General features: G+C 40.4%; 1 protein-coding gene across 6 annotated transcripts in view; it reads right to left on the reverse strand.

The window, feature by feature from the left end:
- si:dkey-237h12.3 (teneurin-3) overlaps window positions 1–10,240 on the reverse strand; it is a 142,361-nt gene that overhangs the window by 130,729 nt on the left and 1,392 nt on the right. The gene's annotated exons all lie outside the window — the stretch shown is intronic.

Consider the following 10,240-nt stretch of genomic DNA (forward strand, 5'->3'; position numbering starts at 1 on the left):
TGCTTTTTTATCAATGTTGACGTTTTATACTTTTATACTGTATTTCCACATACACACAGATCATTTCAATTTACCATTTCTTAAGCTCCACATAATTTCTGCACCCACAACAATAAAGTGAAGGTAAACTGAACTTCATTTGAGGTACTAAAAAAATCATAACAGAAATCTTTTTTTTTTCCAGAACAGTGCCTTTGTTACTTTGAATAGTCCACAAGTGGGCAAGAAGCAGCTATCACAAGAACCATTTAATCGGTTTAAATTAGCAGCAATGAAAGCTCTTCCAAAAATGAAAGCGTTTTTTTTTCTTTGTTTTGTTTTTGATCTCAGAGATTTAAAAAAAAAATCCAGACACAGTGTCAAGAGACTGCAAGGTGATCAAGTCTTTATATTTGACAGATATTCATTTGCATATTTTAAACCAGTGTTTAATTTCATGCCTAAAATAGCAAAAAGACTACCTTTCTCTATTTACCATCCAGGGCAGACAGTAAAAGACTCTAATATCATACAAAGACTTTGAACCAGCTTTGTTTCCCAAACTCTCACTGTAATATTTGACAACTACAAACACTGCACTAGCTATACATGCAGTTTGTCTCTGGCCACAGAAACATTAGATAAATTGGTGTTAAAAATCCTAACTTGTTAGAAATTCAGAGAAGACACTCTCACTCTGCTCTAAATGTGGACAAGGGGGATGAGAATGTGACTAATCCACAAAAAACCCTTGAGTGGAATGTGGATGGGAGCCGTGGTGTGTCAGAAGTGTTTATTACCAGCCATTTTCCACTGCTTCCTGAGACACACACACGGCGCAGAGTCACACATGCCACACACCACAATTTCATTTCTCTCTTGGCTGAGCTGTAAGACTTGAGTATCAGACTCCTTCTTTCCCCAAATGAGATCTACTTCGTTTCACATCAAGCATCAAAACCTTCCAATGAAGCCAGGATAGCGTACCGTCGCACGGCGAGATAGCACCAGCCCCAGAGAGACGTTCCAAAAACTGAAGCAGTTGCGGGTGGAGTACAGGATGCAGGGATAATGAAAACTGTGAGCTGTTCTAGGCCTCTTAAACTTATTTTCCCCCCCTTCTCCCTGAGTTGCTTCATATCGCTCTGTTCCCCCGATGGGCTGAGATGCAATCAGTGACACACTCTCTTGTAAGGCTGACACTCAACACTCAACACTCCCCCCCACGCACTTGTTTTACGATGCCACAGGCCATCTCAATCACATCTCATCACTTTCAGGAAATTGTACACACCCGTCCAGATTGGCAGATTAATGCACAGGATGCGTCCAAGCGGACACGCCCAGAAGCCTCCTTGATTGCAAACTCCCCCTTCTTTATGGACTTGTAAGAAGATTCGGTATCTGAAAAACAGCTAATGCCACAAGTCTTACCCACTGAGCCACAAGCGACCACTATAGGAGGAATTAGATTTGTGTCCTAATCAGCCTACAAGCCCTTAAGTGACCAGGCATGTCCCCATAAACATTCCTCTATTACTCTGAGGACTCAAAGATGCCATCTTCTTCACAGCTCATCCTAGTGTCCTGCTTCGCTTTGTTTCCTCACAGCACACGGGGACACTAACGGTTCATTCGTTACAGTTTAAAATATGTACAAGAAGTCACAGAGGCTCTTAAGAGAATTCTGTTTTTCTTACAGACTTTAAGTTTCAGAGGTTTTAAGTATAGTGCAGTATAAACTAGACTATGTAGTATGCATTTACTACATAAAATCTGCCTCTGGCTACCCTACTGAGAGTACATACTAGTGTACACCAGCTCTGTTTGATTAAATGAGGAGAACCTTTAGGGTTCATTATGAATCAAAAATCCTCGGTACATTCCCCGCCCTAAAAAAAACAAACTTTTCTGTATCATTCACTTCTACATTCCCTTTTACCTTTGATCATGCAGTTGAATCAGGACAGTTAGTCACCCATGACCACTCGGTGGAACAGTCGACACTGCAAAATTAGTGTCACACAGAGGTCCTCTTGCAAGCCAGTGAGGCACGGAAAAAGATAGTTCATGATGTACGCAGCTCAGCTCCACACACGTCCGAACGACTCCCGTGCCAGTTGAGTACGGTCCCCCCGACGCCTAGTACTGTCCTACACCTCTGCACTTTTTTGAAGCATAAACCATAAACCATCTGTATAATAAGGTGTGAAGACACGTGTCCAAGTCAACTGGTTCTTCAGGGCAGTTGAAGAGGTTTCTAATTGAGATTTACTTTTTCCACGTCTCCAGTTTAGTACTTTATTCATCAAAGATGACAGAGGGGATATCTTATGTTACCAACAGATCAGGGCTGGGATTCAGAAGAGATGACCAAAGAGGAGAGAAACCTTTTAAGATTGGTTAAATAAGATGGTTTATAATAAATTAAATGAATGAGAAAAATGTTATGGGTACATTATTCATCAAAAACATAAAAGGATACTTTCTGATACTTCAAACAAGGATTGCTAAGGTGGATCAGTGACTTTCTAGACGCCACTGAATCACTGATCTCAAATATTACATAACTAATTATTGAAATGACAAAAAAAAACCAGTATTTTTTTTCTTTCTTCAAAAACCGATTTGATTTAATCTTTGGTTCTAGCAGAATACAGAATCATCCTCCTTTTAATCTGCATCTGACTGTGTGTTTTGATTGACAGCGACCTGACCAACCAACATCTGTCACCGCATTTCAATCCAAATGTTACTAAATTCTGATTATTGCATGTGAGTGCCAACAAAGCCAAGGCAAATGCAAAAGATCAAATAAAAACGAAATAAAAGAAATAAATAACTCCGGTAAATAAATAAATCTCAGGTGAAATAACTAAAGCTGTTCCAACTTTAGCAGGAATAGACAGAAATATTAAGAAGACGAAAGTGCGCTTCTTTTCTAAGATGTCTCAGAACTGATAAGCATGCAAAATTAGATTAATGAACACCTACACCAGCTTAAATTGAGCTGGCAGACACTGGTTACTTCAGCACACAAAGCAAAACAAGAGTAGCCACTGCTGACCAGAGTGCTGAAGTGGCAACTATTCACCAAGCCTTTGTCCGGTAATTATATTTCCGCAGGGCGGCTGTACGTATCAGCTCAGATCTCCCTGTTGGTGACCTCTGTAAATAATGATAATAAAGAGCGTACTTGTCGTTCCTAGTGTGTCCCTCCAAGACAATTCACCTGTCACCAAGTGGCCTGGCTGGCCCCTCAACTCCCCCCAAACCCCCTCATCTTGTTGTTGGCCGTTTGCCGGAGCACAGATCAGACGGCTCTCAGCCACGGGGAGTGGTGAGAGCAGTAGATGGAGCTTGTGGAGATCAGGGCTGGCTCTCTTCAACACAGCCAGCACCTCCAACAATAGCCGCCTCTGACAGCTTTGCATAATTCATCTTGTCGAGTCTCTCTCTCTCACTTTCCTCTTTGACGCTCCTCTCTGCCTCTCCTCTTTCAGTTTCTCTTCAGTTCTTCTGCTTTTTTGTGCCTCCCAGCGCTTGGAGAAGGGGCGAGGGAGAACCAGGGCAGTGTTCCATCAGATGCTGCCTGTTTCCCCCTGACACTAGTGATTTTGGAGACACAGAAGTGTTTGTCTGCAGCGTGATGCCCAAACTCTGAATTCTGGATGCCATCTGAACCAGATTGTGTTCGTTCTTTATCGAGGCTCAATGCCTAAATTCCTCACTGCAACAAGAACTGTAGAACTATTACCTAAAAATACCCAGATCAGCATCAAAATTGTGATTTTTTTTTTTTTCTTTAAGTGCTGACGTGAATCGTGGGGAATCTGACCAAATAGCGCTGAAATGCACAACGACATTTTGGTATAATTCAGTCTTTATAAATGTACAGCTTCAGAGAGAGAAAGGCAGTTAGGAAGTGGAGAAAAGACAGCAAACAAAATCATGACAGCATTTACCAGCAATTAAATTTTAGCTGCAGCTATATCCTTAGTATACATGGTGACGGATGAGCTTACCACCCTCGGTGCGACTCTTAGGAAACACGATGAAATCCTACTCCATGCTAGGTCTCTCGTCTCGGTGTATGATGCATATTCACAAGTAGAGTAAAGTGATGCAAATCTCTGGTACAGTCACTTCACATTATTCCAGGCACATGGAGCTTTAAGCTTCATCCCTCATAGTTGCAGCGCATTTAAAAGACAAACAGAGGTACTGTGACTATGAAAAATAAATCAGAAAAAGCTGAGCTGAACTCAAAGCGTTTTGTTTTCTTATTTTTCCTGCCTGTCTCTAAATCACAGCGGTCAACGTCTAATCTTAACCATTTTATTGTTCGCCTTTTGTGTGTTATATGTGTGTGTGTGTGTGTGTGAATTAAATAATAAAAAAAGCATGTGCCAGTCCCAGGATACAACACAATAAGCTGAGCGTGGATGTTTACAAATCCCTCAAATAATCCTTCACCTGTGACTCATGTGAGTTATATATTCATTGAATCTTTAGTGGGGAAATTGCAAGCACAGCCAGATTCATTTTTTAAAATGTAATTGCTAGGTGTGGACAATTGGAATATAAAAACCCAGAGCTTTATAATGTTTTTTTGCAGTATCTCCTTGTATCTCAAATGGTAATAACGGGTTATTCAGTGAATTCGCACACACAGGCTACAGCATTTATCTGTATCCAAGGCTACAATTATTGAAGCCAGTTCTTATCAAAATAGGTGCTCCCTTCCATATCACACACCCAATTACACGAGACAGTCTTAATTCAATGAGCCACAGTTTGCTTTTCTCTCAAATTGGTATCACTGCAGTGTTATTTCAAATGGCGGATCTAAAGAAGTAATGATGTCCATGGTCATTCACTTAATTGAGAATCTTGCAAGACACTGTCAACAATTATCATCTAATACTCGCACAAAATGAATTGACTCCATTGCTGACAGACTTCTACCGTCCTGCAGCAATTTAAAGAGAAATCCATGATCGAGCCGCTGTTACGGAAATAAAATTAAATTGTAGCGATGCAGCTGCAGAGTAACGATGCAACAGAGAAATCAAAAAACAATTGAGGAGGGCTGAAAGAAGCCGTATCTGTCCACAACAGTAAACTTGTAAACAAAACATAATGGGTAACAACAAAAATGACGCTGACAAGAATAAAAACTTCATTGTAGACATCTTATTTATTTAGACTGGAGTGCATTGTTTAATTACAGATTATAAGTCCAACATCAGTCTTGCCTGACAGTCTAATCTGGACATCTGTAGAACTACTGTAGCCAATCAACAAGCACTCAGAGAGTGGAAGAAAATCATTACTCAAACTATATTTTAAATTCTGCAAGCATACAAACCTGGCAACCAGATAAAAATTCAAATGCGCAGAGATATTCTAAAGTGCTGACATTGGGTGTCATTCAAATGCATCTCACACGATTGTACCACAAACTAAACCTCCCTCTTTTAGGATGTGCAGGAGGAGATGGAATATACGCAGCAGTCACATAACAGCGCTAGACAACCGAAGAGTATAAGGGAAAGCTTCAATGGAGAATACTGCAATGGGAGCGCAATACTCAAGAGCTGCTGCAACTGCTGGAAAACATCAAATCTGACCAAACACAGACATAGTGCAGTAGCGGTTAGTCTTCACAGGCGTTACAAAATAAATCAATGTACCTACGCCAATACTACCGAATTAGAAGAAATTTTAAAGTCACAATGAAAACAATTTACAGAGAATAATAGGTAGAGAGCGTTTCTTCTTTAGACCAATTGTGCCACATAAACCCTACAATACATAAAGAAACTGGAGGGTTTTATTCTCTTGTTGTCAGCTTTTTAAGGCGTATGTAGGTCATGATGGCACACGATCAGACTACTGAGAGACTGCAGGCCTTATAAAAGAAACATCAATCTGAAAATTCACCACATCACACTGGTTTTTCTACTTCCAGGGGTGAAACTTGTAGAATCTGGCCTGTAATGATCGGCCAAGCCTGAATTCTGAATGCACACTGCTCTCCGCTGGAAGTCAAAGATTGCTGACCTGTATACCATTACACCAAATCAGATGCACCAGTTTTACACTCTTCAATGCTCCAATATTCAATATTTTCTCCTTCACCCTGCTGACAATAAAGAGACAGAAATGTGTTACTGACTGGCTTCCCACATGAACTAGCACCTTTGCCTTGTCCCAATCATCGCTCTTCGTCACCCACCAGACCTGAGGCTTTCAGCATCAGAGAGGTCACGTCAACTGAATTATTGAGGCCATCAACCGGCTCCATCGACAACCGTAGCTGACGCCCAACTTCCCACTGGGCTGTCCAGGGGCCACAAAAGACCAGACCTAAGGCCCTTGGCAGATGGAAGCTATTCTGGGAAACCTTTTCCAGGATCGGTATTTCTTAATGCAAGTATAGCAAAACAGCAAAAGTCATTTTTCTTTAGAATTTTGGCAACATGGACCACTGCGAGGGGAAGATAAAAAATTCTTCAATTTAAATAATGAATCGGTTTCATCAATATTTTAATGTGAGCTGGACAATACACAAGTATGACTCTAATAAGCTATAACATCCTTTAAGAATGTAACAATTCCTGACATCGTATCCAGATCCTTTGAATATAATGTCTGTAGTTCATGAAAGCCGAACCTAGACACCGCAGAGGTATTCGCTCAGAGCAATTTTCACAAGCAGAGAGCACAATGCATTTCTATTTTATTCTCCCTGTGACACAACTAAGCACATTTCTGTTTGGCTCTCCCCACCAGCCTCAGCCTGGAGCATGCAGCGAGAGTTGCACTGTTACAAAGTCAAGCCCACTCCTCAATCTTGCCACTTGGTCTTGACCCAGAAAGTCCAACGGAGCATGCTGAGCCATAAATGTTAATCTGTAGGTTACAACAGTGTGAAGTGGTGCTGCCCCCAGAGCTGGACCAGCAGGACAGCATCCTGTGGCTAATCGCAGGTGGCTTTCATCTCAGCCTGTTTCGGCCAAAAACCTCAAAACAAAACCAAGAGCTGTCATGCTTGAATAGTCCTTTTTCTTGATTTTAAGTAATCCATACAAAGCCAAGGGAACGGCTTTCACTTCATCACAAAACAATTACCAGCTTGGCTGCTTTGTCTGAACGCCTACGCACAACATCACCACCAATGTATTTGCATGCATGTGTGCAATGAGATCCAGAATTCAGTTTGTGTTACGCACAACACATTAGGTCATGCAGTCAGCCTACAATAGCCATGAGCTGGGTAAAATAACTGTTCCTTTGAGAACATTCCTCTCTCCTCTCCAATCAGAATGCAATGGCAGGATCCACATTATACTAAGCAGATATTCAAGATGAAAAATACTAATTAAATCCATCTTTAGTGCTGATATAAAATGCCATTTATATTCCCGACTGTTTCAAGCCCTTCCCGATATCCATATTTTAATTTAATAAAACTTGGTTATGAATTGTAGAATAAAATGGTGTTATATAAAGAAAAAAAAAGCATATACCGTATACCCCTGAAACAGCTTACATTTATGCCATGTTTCCCCCCCAACCCCCTCTCTCACGCAGCATACAATGTAGTTAAGGACCACAGTGGTAATGCATCAAGTGCTGTCACTAAATATCCCTACTCTAAGCACATTTCAAGAGCGTGCAATCTCTTCCCTCCCAAATGCTAGGGTGACTTTCAGCAATAATTTGGCAACTTGCGCAGACCACAAACAACTTTTCTTTAAATGGTAAACTTTGCTGCAGGAGTCACATCCCTGACAGTAATCCTCTGAGGTGAGGTCATTAAAGCACATATGCAAATCGGTCCGTCAATGGAGGTTTTGCCATCGCGACGCTTGGTTTCTTTAACTTTCTAAAGGCCTGAAGAATGCACCGTGGCATGCTTTACTTTCACGCCAACTATTCATCATGATGTCTGGCTATTCTCATGGGAGGAAAGGGAAAATGTACTCAGAGAGAAAACAGGTGAAAGAGACTACAGCAGACAATAGCCAGACAGGCTGTGTGTTAATAGTAACAGATTAGAGGGCAGCAATTATGTAAAGTAAATATGACATGGAACCGATCCGTTGAGCCCAGGGAACTGTGGGTAGTTTGTCAGGCTGCATTAACCTTCACGTGTTTGCTCTGATGTGTTGAAACAGGCGACTCGGCCATGCTGTTTGCCATATCAAATGTTATAATTCCTAAGGTCATCTTCCGAGCCACTGTCAGCATCTACAAGTAATATGATGAAATATTATAAGCGCAGGCCTGTGCATCGACTCTCCTTCCATATCTCTCATATCTTAGAGGAGTAATTTTTACAGATGGAGAGCAGTCATTTCGATTGCCCCTTAACAATCTATAAAACTGTTTAGGGGCAGTATTCAAGCGGCATTATCCCTAAAGGAGGCAGTTCTCATCACACAGAATATTAAATTCTCCACAGGAATAATGAAAGGGGAAATTACTTAAGGATAGGAACACAGAGTGGCAGTGTTATGTACACAGTTCTTCTAATATTTCTGAATTAATTAGATCATTTTGAGCTCCAAGCGTAGAAAAGAAAAGAAATAAATAAATAAAATCAGAATTTCAAGGACTCTGCCGAATCAGAAACTGTAGTCACCTGCTTTGATTACTGGGCTTGAAGCAGCAATGAAGTTTAAAGCTGAGGTATTTGGCTAAAGCCTGAATAAGAGGGGTCACAGTTCCAGATGCATAATCACCTGCCACATTATGGCAAAGCGTGTACTAGACAACTACAGTGGGTTATTGCTTTTCTCTGCAGAGCTGTGTAAAATATGTCGACAGCCTAATATTCACCAGGTCTGTTCTGACTCCAGGTGTGTTTCTGAAAACTGTAAACACAACACACTTCATTTATCAGGATGCTGCTGCAGTCACCAGAACATTAGTCATATAGATTGTTATGTCTTATTCAGAAAAGTCAATTTCAATTATTACCAGTGCCTTGAAAAAAGATAATACAAGCTGCACTCATGTTCTGGGGCCCTGCTACAAAAACACATGTTCAATATCACCCAATAAGTGTCACTGTAATGCATTTACAGGCTTACACAAGAAACACAGACTGTGTCTCTGCTGTTTGAAGCCTTTCTTTGTTGCTATGTGACCCGATGCAAAGCCAAAAGCTAAAGATTAGAAATATATTGATCGCTTATATACATATTTTTAAGTAATACGCCTCTGACTACCTATCTAATATCTAATCTTGCTGTTTTATTTCTGTTTCATATTATTTAAATTTTCATAGAAGTATTTCTTATGATTTACAAGAACAGCGGGAACAGTTCACCACTCAGGCCTGAAGTGGTGAAGATCTACACTGCTTTACTGTTCCAGTCCTTGACAGCAAATGGCCTCAACTGCTGCAGTTCCTCAATAGCACTCAGGACAATAGCAATAAATCACTTTAGCTGGACAGATATTCTTGTCCTTCTGGGCTATCATATGGACCCAGATGCATGTTTTTGCAGATTGCGTTTAGTCTGATCCCTGCCAGAGCGAAATCAGATCAACGTTTCTCTCTGCCTCATGCTAAGTGCTAAGACAAGTCATAATTCCACATTGCTGAGCCACATGGAAAGTTGAAATTAAACCATCTGATGTCTAAACTGTTGTATTTAATTAAAATAACTTCTTGCCGGTTTTGAAATCCTGCTAATCCTGAAAACCAAAATCAATTTACAAATTGCACGTTCCATATGATTTTTGCCAGGCAACAGCCCCTTCCTCCTAACCCCCAAAACGCATGTAGAAGGTTGTGATTTCTGCTGGCATTTGTCTGTACCAACATGCTTGGAGGTTCTGAACAACTGCGTAATACCCGACCTTTCTAGAGGCCTCTTTTGAGGCAAACAAAAGGTTCTTCTGATGAACTTTCTCCATCTTCTGCTCCTGAAGCTTAAACCACAAATGTGGTAAAAGTTAATGTATTTCAAAACCTTTAACATTATTATTAGATTAAGCAGACCATTTCTGTGGTTGGCATACCGCTTATATTAGGCTCCTGGGTGTTTTTGTAGCAATATATTTTTGGAAAAATTATTTTTTTGTATCCAGACCATCCCTCAAGACCCCTTATGGAGTGTAAGTTTAGATGTGACTGTGATTAGATTGGAGATAATTATGTTATTACTGTTATCATTACTGAAAAATAAGAGTTTAATAATGTCAAAAGAATAAATAAAATACTTTTTATATATTTTTCCTA

Source organism: Pundamilia nyererei, unplaced genomic scaffold, assembly GCF_000239375.1.
Source record: "Pundamilia nyererei isolate P.nyererei 1_Seehausen unplaced genomic scaffold, PunNye1.0 scaffold00020, whole genome shotgun sequence".
NCBI lineage: Eukaryota > Metazoa > Chordata > Actinopteri > Cichliformes > Cichlidae > Pundamilia > Pundamilia nyererei.